This window comes from Equus przewalskii, chromosome 19 (assembly GCF_037783145.1).
Source record: "Equus przewalskii isolate Varuska chromosome 19, EquPr2, whole genome shotgun sequence".
In the NCBI taxonomy this organism is placed as follows: Eukaryota; Metazoa; Chordata; class Mammalia; order Perissodactyla; family Equidae; genus Equus; species Equus przewalskii.
In genome coordinates this window covers 27,072,729-27,088,669 of record NC_091849.1, presented here as the reverse complement: position 1 = coordinate 27,088,669, position 15,941 = coordinate 27,072,729, and the positions used below count along the sequence as shown (strand labels likewise).

The 15,941-nt window shown below is 36.7% G+C and overlaps 1 pseudogene; it reads right to left on the bottom strand.

Annotated features, from left to right (window-relative positions):
* Nucleotides 1–729: 729 nt before the first annotated feature.
* Nucleotides 730–1,672, bottom strand: LOC103540665 (putative olfactory receptor 2B8; annotated as a pseudogene).
* Between the last annotated feature and the right edge of the window lie 14,269 nt (nt 1,673–15,941).

Here is a 15,941-nt window from a genome sequence, read left to right as displayed (position 1 = left end):
TCATTCACTCTCCTTACTTGTTATTGGTCTATTCAGATTTCTTTTTCTTCCTGATTCAGTCTTGGCAGATTGTATGCTTCTAGGAATTTATCCATTTCATCTAGGCTATACCTTCTGTCTGCATTTAATTTTTCATCATAGTCTCCTACGATCCTATGTATTTCTGAAGTATCATTTGCAAGTACCTTAAATAAAAAATGTGATGAATTTTTGCAAATTGGACACCTTATATAACCAGCATCAAAATCAAGAATCAGAAAGTGACCAGAACCTCAGAAGCACCCCCTCATTTTTCCTTCCAATCTCTACTCCCCAAAGGAACCACTATTCTGACTTCCAATAAACACAAATTGATTTTGCCTCATTTTGAAGTTTATATAAATGTAATTGTACAATATGAATTGTTTTGTATCTGGCTTATTTCAATCAACATTGTGTTTGTGAGAATCATTCATGTTGTTGTATGTACTTATAAAATGTTTATGCTTATTATTATATAGTATTCTAGTACATTATATACCACAGTTATTTTTAGCTCATCTTATTTAACTTCTATTCTCCCCACTAGAAAGTTTAGCTCCATGGGGACAGGGGTCTCTGTTTCGATCACTGAATAGCATCTTGTACGTAGTAGGTGTTTTATAAGGATTTGTTGAATTAAGTTAAGACCGACTTTTAGTCTCTCAGAAGTCTTCCAGTGTGCAAGTGCCGGGGCCTGCAAGCCTTGGATTATCTCTCTCTGGAGTCTATGATTCCTCTCACTAGATTCCTTAGCACCCCTTTGACGTCCTTATTCCTCAAAGTGTAAATCAGGGGATTCAGCAGGGGAGTCACCAGAATACAGAAGAGGGCAATGCTTTTGTTCACGTCCTGTGAATAACTGGAGGGAGGCTGGAGGTACATGGACATGAGTGTACCAAAGAAAATGATCACTACCATTAGGTGAGAACCACAGGTTCCAAAAACCTTCCGCCTCCCCTGGGCTGACTTTATCTTCAGGACTGCACGGGTGATGTGGCCATAAGATACTAAGATGAATAACAGGGGCACCACCAAGAAGAAGATGCTGACGGCAAAGATTTCAACCTCATTGATGGAGGTGTTGGTGCAGGCCAGTTTCACTATCACTGGAACTTCACATAAGAGATGATCCACTTGGTTTTTGCTGCAGAGGGGAAGAGTCATGGCTAGTGCTGTCTGTACTACAGAATTGCTAAATCCTGTAAACCAAGCAGTTACAATAAGCTGCAAGCAAAGCTGGGGATGCATGATCACCATGTAGTGGAGTGGGCGGCACACAGCCACATAGCGGTCATAGGCCATGAAAGAGAGGAGGACACACTCCACTCCCCCGAGTCCCAAGGAAATGAAGAGTTGGGTCACACAGCCACCATAGGTGATGGTCTTGTCCTTTCCCTTAAAGTTGGCCAGTGTCTGAGGGACAGTGCTAGTAGTCAAACAAAGATCTATAAAAGAGAGGTTGGAGAGGAAGAAATACATAGGGGTATGTAGGTGAGGATCCACAACTGATAAAAGTATAATCATGCCATTGCCTAGAATGCTCAAAATGTAGATGATCAGCATGACCACAGAGAGCAGCTTCCAGCTGAGGTCTGTTGGAGAAGCCGAGGAGGATGAATCCAGAGAAGGTGCTGTCATTAGCTCTTTCCATTGTAATCTACCTGTTGGAATTAAGAGGACTCTCCATTTGTGTTCTTGTTATTTTTGATGAGGAAGTTTGGCCCTGAGCTAATATCTTTTTGCTTGAGGAAGATTCTCACTGAGCTTTATCTCTGCCAGTCTTCCTCAGTTTTGTATGTGGGACACCACTACAGCATGGCTTGATGAGCGGTATGTAGGTCTGCGCCTGGGACCTGAATCCTTGAAACCTCGGCCGCTGAATCAGAGTGTGTGAACTTCACCACTACACCATCAGGCCGACTCCAACAGGACTCTATACTTTTATCTTGCATGTTTAATCCATCTCTTTTTTCCTAGAGTGGGTAAGTAGAGCTTGGTTGTGAGCTTGAAGCATTTTCACAGTCACTTCCTTGTTGGCAAGAAAGAGAGCAATGAATAGGTACAGTATATGAGTATCTTCTATGTTTCAGGCACTGGCCTAAACTTTCTATGTATTTTCTCACAACAACTCTATGAGCTTGGCATTATTATGATCTCTGCTGAACTGATGAGGGAACTGATGGTTAAAGAGGTTCAATGATTGTCCCAGGTAACTCATGTAATAAATGGCAGAGGCAGGATTAAACTGACTCCATGACATGAGTGTTTAACTGCCAGGGACACTGCCCTTTTACAATGGCATGAACTCTAAAGATTATTCAAGTTTCTCCAAAAATTAGATGTAATTGTCCTGAATAAGCTGCAAATTTGTACACCCTCAATCCTTCTATCTTTGTTTTCCATGAAGAATTGAAATATTTCAGACTGGCTTTCTTACTTCTGTTTTGTGCAGTGAAAATTCTATTTTCTGAAGATGCATAAATGATAAAATTTACCGTTCCCAATTTTATTCAAAGGGAATAAGGCATTTTAATGTACAGACCAACGGAACCTTTGTGTTGAGCTTGAAATCAGGTTTACTGATTGGAATCCCTGGGGATGGAGCCTGAAATCATGTTTAAAGATTGGAATAGATTTAAGAATTCATAGTATCCAAACCTCATGTTTTGGAGGACTAATCCTGAGTAATCATCATTGATACCACTTTCAGCAAAAACTCAGGAAACCACCAACACAATGTTTACTCTTTCCTTTTCTTTCACTTTGTAATTCTCTTTTCAAATTCTTCAATATAATAGTGCAATTTTTTTTCCAATTTTCGCTCAGCTCTTCTTATTAATACTAACTTGGCATGAATCATTCTGTTTTCTATTAAAATCATTGGCCATATTCTTAGAAATAAATTTCTCTCTCTCTCAAGCATACACACCCACACACACACCTCCCAAGATACAAGTTTAATAGTAAATAATACCTTAATGAGAACAACATCTAGTAATATCGCCATAGCCTAGAAAAGAGTCTGGCATATGGTAGATTCATAAAAAATATTTGTTGAATAAAAGAAAATATAGAAGAAGTTTAAAATCTGTAATAGTCTATAGAAAGTGAATTTAGGTGTTGTAGAAATTTATAAATGAAAAAGAGCAAAAAACAAATCTTGAACCATAGTTAATAAGCAGTGTTGACTATTCAAATTAAAGATTTCTTTTAGTGTTGTGTTGTGTTCATCTTTGCAGGACTCTGTTAATCTTTTGTAAACACCACTTTTCTATTAACAAAATCCATGACCAGGCAAGAGGATATTCTGCCACCTCTCTATTATGCCTTTCCTGTTGGATTCTTGGTTCCCTAATCCTTTTATTCCTAATTCCTTCCAGTATTGCTTTGGCGGCTATTGTTATTATGTTGCCAAAAGGTGAAATTAATTTGGAATAATAAGTTCTAAAATGCAATAAAATGGGGATCAAGGTATATGGATTCTAAGCACAAATCTACTGCTAATAACTTTGAGATTCTAAAGGCTGCTCCCCCTCCCCTACTTCCTGGCCTTCTCTCCCTCCAAATAAAAAACTGTAGTCAGCTTTTAATAACAAACAAAAGACAATGGTTTTAGCTCTTCACTGAAACCTGGTAGCTGTGTGTTCAAATAGATCTATTGCTATGTTTTGAAAATGTACTCCTCAGTCCTTGCAAATCCTTTAGTGACAGCATGGTTCTTAATTTCAATATCTTCCAGATTATCACGCCTTGTTTCAAATTACCCAGAATCATAAAACTCATGTTACTCACCAGAATTTACTTTATCACATGTTGGTGCTTACCTTTGTTTCTTCCCTCTATCCTTGTGCTTTAAGAGTCACAGAGAAGGAGCTTCTCCAGTCCATCATGGTGCCAGCTGACGGCTCTTAAAATGCTTTCGAATAGGCTGTTGTTTCTCAGAGATCACTGCAACATCTCATAACTCAGTCTAGAACATGATTTTAAGTGATTTTGTTCTTCTCAGTGAGGCAAAGAAAGTGATCTAAAGCAAGAAAGTGTTTATTCTAATGCAAACATCTGAAATGCATTCTATCTACAAAAGTACAATAAAATTGACATAGGCATTTTAATATAAATTTCAATATGTTTTATTATTTCCCTAAGACTACCATAACAGAGTACCACAATATGGGTAGCTTAAGACAACAGAAATTTATTGTCTCACAATTCTGGAGGCCAAAGTCCAAATTCAAGGTGTCAGCAGGGCCATGCTGCTTCTGAAACCTGTAGGGGAGAATCCTTCCTTGCAACCTCTTAGCTTCTGGTGGTTTGCTGGCAATTCTTGGAGTTCCTTGGCTTGTAGCTGCAGCACTTCAATCTGCGCCTCTGTAGGCAAGTGGCATTCTTCCCTGCCTATCTGTCTCATCTACTTGTATTGTAACAATACCAGTCATATTGGATTAGGGCCCACCCTAATTGAGTATAACCTTCCCTTCACTTGATTACATCTGCAACGACCATGTTTCCAAATAAGGTCACATTAACAGGAACTGGGAGTTAGGACTTCAACATATCTTTTGTTGATGGGGCAGACAATTCAAATAATAGAAATAGTATATAGTATACCATAATCATGCTTATCAAATTATAACAATTCTTTATTATAAGTACCTGATATGCAGTGGTAAACCTAAGATGCAGGTATTAGTTCTATCCTATTCCACGTTCATAAATGAAGTACATGGTGACCAAGATAATTTCTAAGATTATTGTTGACAATGTTGCTCTTTCTCTTATTCACATTGATGTGTAGATACAGAGGTCTATAGTAATAGAAAAAACAGATTCCTCTCACTTGGCATGAATATCCAATGAAGGCTTTTCTCTTCAAACACACCTTTGTTAAACTTTGCAGTTCTAAAACATAAATACAGATTGAGTACTTGTAAGACCCAGCACCAAGCATTTGGTTAGAAGTGAAAGAGAGAATACTTACATGTTTTCACTTTGCTAGTGTGGGGATATTCACCTAATCTAGGGTTCAGATTCCCCCTTCAGTCCAGAACTTACTCTAAGTGAAGAACACACTCATGCATAGATACGAGATCTACAGGGAGCACCACTACCTTTTTGGGTCTAAGGAATTAAGAGCAAAAGCAAAAACCTTTTGGATTTAGGAATATTTAATATGGCATTAGGCTATGAACTCTTTAGTGGAAGAATAACAAAGATTATAGATATCCAACTACCTTCTGGAAGAAGCAAGATGATCTTTAAAGGACAACAATAATTCTATGAAACTAGAAGATTGACATACTGATGGGAAAGTTAATATCTGGCAGATGAAACGACATGACTGCTGGTCCTCCATGAATGCCGGTACATTCAGTGATTACCAAGTGTTGTGTGATCATGGAATTGGAGAAATGTGTTAGGGGATGAAGCTGATGGAACAGAATCCTTAGAATAAATACAGATCTGTGTATTTAAAATATGCCAACTTTGGACAGGATAATCCTTGAAAATGGTTAATCATCAAAGACAAGGAAAGTGAAAATTGCTACTCAGGCTCTGTTAAAGGTAGTACTAAATTCTTTTAAAAATTACTGTTTTGCATAACTTCTGCCATTCCCTGGGTTTTCCCAGGAAGATTATCCACTCATTTTAAAGAGTGTTTCTGTGCGTAAGAAGGAGTATAAATTAGAATGAATAAATGATTCTATAACCAAACAAAAGTTGAAATCTGTGAATGCTATGGAATCTGCCTGTGAATAAAATGCTAATACTAATCCTGAGGGCTAGTTTTATAAGCCACCAAAGTCAAAGTACATGCTTTAAAGTCTGAGATACTTGAGTTTGTGCTTATTTTTATTGGTCCCAAGAGTGTCTTGTCCCATGTAACTCATTAACCTCAGTTCAAGTATCCAGATTTTGTCTGTCTCTGGGGAGCAGCCTAAGAGGAAGGCTCTAGAGAAGTGATATCAACAGATAGTCAATCTTTTCCTGCCAAATTGACTAGGCGTCAACCTATTGTCTCAACTTGCATTTCCCATATCTACTATATTGAAGGCATTTTTTGGCCACTCTTTATATTCTTCATGCTTATTTTCAGAAATATCACTTCTTCCTACTTTGAAGAGGAAAAAAAGAGGACATTAAGCATAAATATATGTGCCTTTCACTTGTCATAATAGTTGTATTCTTGGGTTATTACTGATTTACCAAAAAAATTGTTTTCTAATGCTGCTATCAAGTCTATTACCTGCAACTTTTTTGAGACCTTGTGACTCAGTTATATCTGATCTATTCCATTTTTGACTTTATATCCTAGTATCTCTTTATCCGTAGCCTAAAAATATGCTCATGTCTATCTGATTAGAAAAATAAAATTAGAATTAAGCACACCCACATACTGTTCTAGCTCTCTCCTTCCATTAACCTGCAGTCTTTTTGAAGGGACATAGAATATCTAAAAAATGCTTTCATTTGCCTTCTTCCCCTGTCTCTTTGGTGAAGCTCTTTCAGTGAAGTCGTCAAAACTCTTTCCATCACACAAAGTAGATGAGCTAACCATCATCCAGCTTGATGTAATTTAGCATTGATGATGTTTTCCTCCTTCAAGAAATTGTGCCATCCATTGACTTCTCTTTATTTTTCTATTATTTCTTAAACTCCTGGTTCTCAGTTCTTTCTCACTCAGCACAAACTTCACTGTGTAGATTTCCCAAAGTTCCATCCTTGGCTCTCTTCTCTTCTCTCTCTACACTCTTCCTGAGATACTTTGCCACTTCTGTGTCTCAAACTGCTATCTATTTATATGATTAATCTTCAATCTATATCTACAATTTAGAACCCTCTTGAGTTCCATACTCAAGCAAATAGAATCTTGGCTATGTACACACAAGTTATTTGTGAACTCAACAATTTCAGTGGTTTTACAATCTAACTTATCATCTTCTGAAAACAGCTCCTGTCTTTGCATGTCAAATTTCCAGAATCTCAATACCAAACCTTCAGTAACCTCAACAAGAACCCTATGAATTGTCCTTGACTCTTCCCTTTGTTTTGGTCACAACATTGAACCTAAGCTTTGTTGATTCTCTTTCTCACGTGTTTTCAGAATATATTCACTCTCCAGCACACATTTTCTATTTATTAGCAATATATTAGTTAAGATCTTTTTACCCTTGTGTGAATCAGTTATCTCCTAAGAGATCTTCCAACCAAATCAACTTTCAGCTTCTACAGTATTATTTGAATTATTTTTCCTAAAACTAAAACAATCATATCACTTCCTTGCTTAAAAATAGTTTTGGCAACCATTATGTGCATGATTAAATAAAAAGCACATCATTAATATGTGAAACTGTGTTTATTCTGTGGACCTTCCACTTTTGGGAACAAATCTACAATGTACTAATCATTGAATACACCATTCCAGTTTAGGGCCAGAATTAGTATTATGCATTTATTACTCTATTGTTTCACTTCATCTGAAAGGTATTATCTTGTCCTATTTTCGCATACAACATATTCCATTCCTAATTCAAGACTTTGCTCAAGGATCATATTCCTTTTTTATGTTATATTTTAATAGAAATGGCTTTTATTATGAAAAATAATTCACATCCCAATATATAAACTTTTGTTATAATGGTTGTTATAACATGGGAATTACATCTGCTGTTTGTTACTAAAAACATCCGTTCCAGTTACCTTGCAACACAGTCTTTTTTTCCCCACCAGCTTTATTGAGGTATAATTGATAAATAAAATTGTAAGATAGGGGGCTGGCCCCGTTGCCGAGTGGTTAGGTTCGTGCGCTCCGCTGCAGGCGGCCCAGTGTTTCGCTGGTTCGAATCCTGGGCGCGGACATGGCACTGCTCATCAGACCATGCTGAGGCAGCGTCCCACATGCCACAACTAGAAGAACCCACAACGAAGAATACACAACTATGTACCGGGGGGCTTTCGGGAGAAAAAGGAAAAAATAAAATCTTAAAAAAAAAAAAAATTGTAAGATATTTAAAGTGTACAGCATGATAATTTGATATAGGTATACATTGTGAAGGGCTCCCTTCCACTGAGTTAATTAACATATCACTCTCTTTACATATTTCTCTTTCTCTTATTTTTTTTGAGAAACATTAGCCCTGAGCTAATATCTGCCACCAATCCTCTGATTGCTGAGGAAGAGTGGCCCTGAGCTAACATCCATGCCCATCTTCCTCTATTTTATATGAGACACCTGCCACAGAACGGCTTGACAAGCAATGCGTTTGTCCACACCCAGGATCTGAACCGCGAACCCCAGGCCGCCAAAGAGGAATGTGTGAACTTAACCGCTGCACCACCAGGCCAGCCCCATATATTTCTCTTTTGTGTGTGTGTGAGAACATTTGAGTTCTACTCTCTTAGCAAATTTCAATGATACAATAAAGTGTTACCAACTATAGTCACTTTGTTAGACAGTTGATCCTCAGACACTATTCTTCTTATTACTGAAAGTTTATACCCTTTTACCAGCTTCTCTCCATTTCCTTCACCCCCTAGTCCCTGGCAATTGCTTTTCTATTTGCTTTTTTTATGAGTTGGACCTTTTTATTTTTTGATTCCACATGTAAAGGATACCATATAGTATTTGTTTTTCTCTGTCTGGTTTATTTCATTTAGCATAATAACCTCCAGGTACATTCATGTTGTCACAAATGACAGCATTTCCTTCTTTTTTAAAGCTGATAATATTCTACTCCATTATATATATACCACATTTTCTTTATACATTCATTCATGGACACTGAGTTTGTTTTCATACCTTGCCATTGTGAATAATATTGCCATGAACAAAGGAGTACAGATATCTCTTCAAAGTAATGAGCTCATTTCCTTTGGATACATACCCAGAAGTGGGATTGCTGTAGTTCTGTTTTTAATTTTTTTGAGGAACCTCCCTACTATTTTCCATAGTAGCTGTACCAATTTACATTCCCACCAACAGTGCACAAGGGTTCCTTTTTCTCCACATCCTCACCAACACTCGTTACCTCTTGTCTTTTTGATAATAGCAATTCTAACAGATGTCAGGTAATATCTCATTGTGGGTTTAATTTGCATTTCTCTGATAATTAGTGATATTGGGTACCTTTTCATGTACCTGTTGGCCATTTGTATGTCTTCTTTGGAAAAATGTCTCTTTAGGCTCTTTGTCCATTTTTTTTTAAAGATTGGCCCGGAGCTTCCAATCTTTCTTTTTCCCTCTTCTCCCCAGAGCCCCCCAGTACATAGTTGTATATTCTAGTTGTAGGTCCTTCTAGTTCCTCTATGTGGGATGCCACCCCAGCATGGCTTGATGGGCAGTGCTAGGTCCGTGCCTCAGATCTGAACCAGCAAAACCGTGGGAGGCAGAAGGGGATCGCACAAACTGAACCGCTTAGCCACAGAGTCAGCCCCTCTTTATTCATTTTAAATTGGGTTATTTGTGTTTTTGCTATTGAGTTGTATACGTTCCTTGTGTATTCTGGATTTTAACCCCTTATCTGATATGTCATTTGCAAATATTTTCTCCCGTTTGCTAGGTTGCCTTTCCCGGGAGGAAGCTTTTTAGTTTGATATAGTCCCTCATGTTTGTTTTTGCTTTTGTTGCTTGTATTTTGGTGTCAAATCAAAAAAATCATTGCCAAACCAATGTCAAGGAGCTAACCTCTTGTGTTTTTTTCTAGGAGTTTTATGGTTTCAGATCTTATGTTCATGACTTTAATCCATTTTGAGTTGATTTTTGTGTATGATGTAGATAGGGGTCCAGTTTCATTCTTTGGTGTGTGACTATCCAGTTTTCCCAACAGTATTTGTTGAAGAAACTGTCTTTCCTCATTGTATGCTTTTGGCTTTTTTGTCATAAACTAATTGACCATATATGAATGGGTTTATTTCTGGGCTCTCTATTCTGTCTCATTGATCTATGTGTCTGTTTTTATGCAATATGATACGGTTTTGATTACTATAGCTTCGTAATATAGATTGAAATCAGGAAGTGTGATGCCTCCAGTTTTGTTCTTCTTTCTCAAGATTGCTTAGGCTGTTTGCAGTCTTTTGCAGTTCCACACAAATTTTTAGAATTCTTTGTTGCATTTCTATGAAAAATTTCATTAGAATTTTGATAGGGATTGCATTTAATCTATAGGAGGCTTTATGCGGTATGGCCATTTAAAATATATTAATTCTTCCAATCCATGAACATGGAATATCTTTCCATTTATTTGTGCCTTCTTCAATTTTTTTAATTAATTAATTTGTTTTTTATTGAGGTAATATTGGTTTATAACATTATATAGATTTCAGGTGTACATCATCATATTTTGATATCTGTGTAGACTACATCATATTCATCACCCAAAGACTAATTACCATCCATCACCAGACACATGTGCCCTGTCACTCCTTTCGCCTTCCACCCTCCCCATTGCCCTCTGTTAACTACCTATCTAATCTCTGTATCTACATGTTTGTTTGTTGCTGCTATTGTTGTTTTTATCTGCTCTTTATGAGTGAGAGCATATAGTATTTGATTTTATCCATCTGACTTATTTCACATACCATAATACCCTCACGGTCTATCCATGTTTTCACAAATGGCAATATTTCATCTTATTTATGGCTGAGTGGTATTCTATTGGGGATCTATACCATATCTTCTTTATCCAATCATCCCATGATGGGCACTAAGGTTATTTCCAAGTCATGGCTATTGTGAATAATGCCGCAATGGACATGGGGTGCACATATCTTTATGCATTTGTGTTTTCAAGTTCTTTGGATGAATACCCAGCCCCATATCTTTTGGATAATTTCTATACTGTTTTCCATAGTGGCTGCACCAGTTTTCATTCCCGTTCCCTTTTCTCCACATCCTCTCCAACACTTGTTATTTCTTTTCTTGTTAATTATAGACATTCTGATGGGCATGAGGTGATATGTCATTGTAGTTTTGATTTGCATTTCCCCAATAAGTAGTGATGTTGAACATCTTTTCATGTGTCTATTGGCCATCTTCCCTGGAAAAATGTTCAGATTTTTTTTGCCCGTTTTTTAATTAGATTGCTAGTTATTTTGTTGGTGAGAGATATGAGTTCTTTATATATTTTGAATGTTAGCCCCTTATCAGATATAGGGTTTGCAAACATCTTCTCCCAATTGTTAGGTTGTCTTTTTGTTTTGTTGATGGTTTCCTTTACTGCACAGAAGATTTTTAGTCTGATGTAGTCCAATTTGTCTATTTTTTCTTGGGTTTCCCTTACCTGATCAGACATGGTGTTCGAAAATATGCTGCTAAGACTAGTGTTGAAGAGCATACTGCCCATGTTTTCTTCTAGAAGTTTTATAGTTTCAGCTCTTACATTCCACTCTTTAATCCTTTTTGAGTTAATTTTTGTGTATGGTGTAAGATAATGGTCTACTTTTTATTCTTTCGAATGTGGCTGTCCAATTTTTCCAACATTATTTATTGAAGAGACTTTCCCTTCTACATTTTATATTCTTGGCTCCCTTGTGGAAAATTAGTTGTCCATAGATGTGTGCATTCGTTTCTGGGCTCTCAATCTGTTCCATTGATCTGTGTGTCTGTTTTTGTTCCAGTACCATGCTGTTTTCCTAACTATAGCTTTGTAGTATATGTTGAAATCAGGGAGTGTGATACATCCAGTTTTGCTCTCTTTTCTCAGTGTTCCTTTGGCTGTTCGGGGTCTTTTGTTGTTCTGTATAAATTTTAGGATTCTTTGTTCTATTTCTGTGAAAGACATTGTTGGAACTGGTAGGGATTGCATTGAATTTGTAGCTTGCTTTAGGAATTACAGACATTTCAACTGTGTTAATTCTTTCAATCCAAGAGCACAGGTGTCTTTCCATTTCCTTGTTTCTTCTTTAATTTCTTTCAACAATGTTTTCTAATTTTCAGTGTACAAGTCTTTCACCGCTTTGATTAAATTTATTCTTTGGTATTTTACTCTTTTTTTTTTGCAATTGTAAATGGAATGATGTTCTTAATGTGTCTTTCTGCTACTTTGTTGTTAATGTATAGAAGCATGACTGATCTTTGTATGTTGATTTGGTACCCTGCAACTTTATGTATTGATTTATTATCTCTATAAGTTTTTTGGTGGATTCTTTAGGGCTTTCTACAGATCTGCAAATAGTGACAGTTTCACTTCTTCCTTTCCAATTTGGATCCCTCATTTCTTTTACTTGCTTTCTCTGCATCTACTTAGAAGATCATGTGGTTTTCATTCTTCATTTTGTTAATGTGGTGTATCTTGATTGATTTGCTAATGTTTAACCATCCCTGCATCTCTGGTATAAATCCCACTTGATCATGATGTATTATCTTTTTAATATATTGTTGTCTTCAATTTGCCAGTATTTTGTTGAGGATTTTTGCATGGATGTTCATCAGTGATATCAGCCTGTAATTTTCTTTCTTTGTGTTGTCTTTGCCTCTTTTTGGTATCAGGGTAATGTTGGCCTTGTAGAATGAGTTAGGAAGCTTCCCCTCCTCTTGAATTTTTTTGAAGAATTTGAGAAGGATAGGTATTAAGTCTTCTGAATCTTTGGTAGAATGCACCAAAGAATTATCTGGCCTGGGACTTTTATTTTGGGGGAGGTTTTTGATTACTGTTTCCATCTCCCACTGGTGATTGAGCTATTCAAATTCTCTATTTCTTATTGATTCAGTTTTGGAAGATTGTGTGATTCTAAGAATTTATCGTTTTCTCCTAGATTATCCAATTTTTTGGTGTATAGTTTTTCATAGTATTCTCTTATAATCTTTTGTATATTTGGGGTGTCCCTTGTAATTTCTCCTCTTTCATTTCTGATTATATTTAGTTTTTCATTTTCTCTTTTTTATTTGGTAAGTCTAGCTACAGGTTGGTAAATTTGTTTATCATTTCAAAGAACCAGTTCTTAGTTTCACTGATTCTTTCTGTTGTTTTTTTAGTCTCTATTTCACTTATTTCTGCTCTGATTTTTATTATTTCCTTCCTTCTGCTGATTTTTGGCTTTGTTTTTTCCTCTTTTTCTAGTTCCTTTAGGTTCACTGTTAGATTGTTTATCTGAGATTTTTCTTATTTGTTGAGGTAGGCCTGTATTGCTATAAATTTCCCTCTTAGAACTACTTTTGCTGTATCCCATGAATTTTGGCATGTTGTATTTTCATTTTCGTTTGTTTCTGTGTAATTTTTATTTCTCCTTTGACTTCTTCATTCACCCAGTAGTTGTTCAGTAGCATTTTGTTTAATCCCCATATATTTGTGGCTTTTCCAGTTTTCTTCCTATAGTTGACTTCTAATTTGATATCATGGTCAGAAAACATGCTTGGTATTATTTCAATCTTCCTAAATTTTTTGAGACTTGCTTTGTGGCCTAGTATGTGATCTATCCTGGAGAATATCCACATGCATTTGAAAAGAATGCGTATTCTTAGGTTTTTGGATGGAATGTTCTTTATGTATCTACTAAGTCCAAGTAGTCTAATGCATCATTTGCGGCCAATGTATCCTTATTGATCTTTTGGATGATCTATCCATTGGCGTAAGAGGAATGTTAAGGTCCCCTACTATTATTGTGTTACTGTCTATTTCTCCTTTTATGCCTGCTACTAATTGCTTTGTATATTTTGGTTCTCTTATGTTGGGTGCATAGATATTTACAAGTGTTATATACTCTTGTTGGGTTGTTCCCTTTGTCATTCTGTAGTGCCATTCTTTGCCTCTTGTTACAGTTTCTGTTTTAAAATCTATTTTGTCTGACATAAGTATTGCTATCCCAGATTTCTTTTCAATGCTCTTTTCATGGAATATTTTTTTCCATCCCTTCACTTTCAGATTGTGAGTGTCTTTTGGTCTGAAGTGTATCTCTATGTATGCAGCATATAAATGGGTCTTTTTTTTTTTCTTATCCAATCAGCCATCCTATATCTTTTGATTGGAGCATTTGGTCCATTGACATGTAAAGTAGCTGGTGATAAGAATGTACTTGTTGCATTTTATTACTTTCTTTGTGGGTGTTTTAATAGTTCTTTTCTGTTCTTTTCTTCTTCTTGTGCTCTGTTCCCTTGTGGTTTGATGGCTTTCTTTAGTGTTATGTTTAGGTTCCTATGTCTTAATTTTTTCTGTATTTATTAATGGTGTCTGTTTTGTGACTACCATGAGGTTCATATATAATAACCTATGTAAATAGCAATCTATATTAAGTTGATGATCTCTTAAGTTTTTGACCTCTTGCTAAAAGCTCTACTCTTTTATTCCCTTCCTCCCAAATTTTATGTCTTCAATATCATGCTTAACCCCTTTTATGTGTGTGTGTATCTGTTAACGTCTTATCCTGGAACTACATAATTTTAGTACTTTTATCTTTTGACCTTATTAGCTTCATAGGTGGTCGATCTGCCTCCTTTACTGTATATTTACCTTACCAATGATTTTATTTTTTCTTGGGGGCTTTTTTGATGATTTTCTTATTCCTGTTTGTGGTCTTTTTCTTTTCCACTTAAATAAGTCCCTTGAGCATTTCTCATAAGGCTGGTTATTGGTGATAAACTCTTTTAGTTTTTACTTCTCTGGAAAATCCTTTATCACTCTTTCCATTCTGAATGATAACCTTGCTAGGTGGAGTATTCTTAGTTGTAGGGTTTTTTTCGCTTCCACATTTTAAATGTATCGTGCCACTCCCTTCTAACTTGTAAAGTTTCTGCTGAGAAGTCAGCTGATAACCTTTTGGAATTTCCTTTCTATGTAACTTGTTATCATTCTCTTGCAGGTTTTAGAATTCTCTATTTATGTTTAATTCTTGACATTTTAATTATAATGTGTCTTGGTGTAGGCCTCTTTGAGTTTATCTCGTTTGGTGCTCTCTGTGCTTCCTATACCTGGGTGTCTGTTTCCTTCCTTGGGTTGGGAAAGTTTTCAGCTATTATGTCTTTGAATAGATTCTCTGCCCCTTTATCTCTCACTTCTCCTTCTGGGACACCTACAATATGGATGTTAGTGCACTTGATGTTGTCCCAGAGGTCCCTTAGACTGTCCTTGTTCTTTTCAAATCTCTTTTCTGTTCAGCCCTGGTGATTTCCTCTAGTCTTTCATCCAGCTCACTGATCCATTCTTCTGTATCAGCTACTTTGCTATTGAGTCCCTCTGGTAAATTTTTCATTTCCAGTATTGTATTCTTCATTTTGGACTGGCTGTTTTTTCTATTTTTCAATTTTTTGCTGAAGTTCTCACTGTATTTATCTATTCTTCTCCCAAGATCAGTGACCATCCTTATGACTATTAGTTTGTTCTCTTTATCAGGTAGATTATTTACCTCTGTTTCATTTATTTCTTTTTCTAAGGATTTGTCCTGTTCCTTATTTGGAACATATTCCTTTGTGTCCTCATTTTGCCTATTTCTCTGGCTTATATCTATGTTTTAGGTAGATCAGCTATGTCTCCCCATGGAGAAGTGGCTTTATGTATGAGATGCCTTATGAGGCCCAGCAATGTGCTTCCCTCTCATCACTGGTTCCAAATGTTCCAGGAGTGTCCCCTGTGTGGGCTATGTGTGTCCTTCTATTGTGGTGGGTTGCTCTTACTGCAGGTGCACAAGAGGGCTAGGCTGTCCCCCCTGATCAATTGATTGTAAGACTTAGCTGCAAGCAGCTGCTACTGTCCCTTCAGTCGCTTTTTTTAGGCAAATGCAGCCCTTGCACAGTTGGCTGCAAGATATAATAGTGCATTCCTGCTGCAGTTTTTCTGTTAAGTGGGTAAGCTCCAGCGTGGCTTTTGCTAGGCTAAGGGGCTCACAAATGCTGTAGGCCTCCAGCCTGCAAAGCCATTGTCAGCTCTCTTGGTGGTGCAGCTGGGTAGGCCCAGCCCCAGGCATGGCAGTACACAATAGTTTCAGGTGTTGGA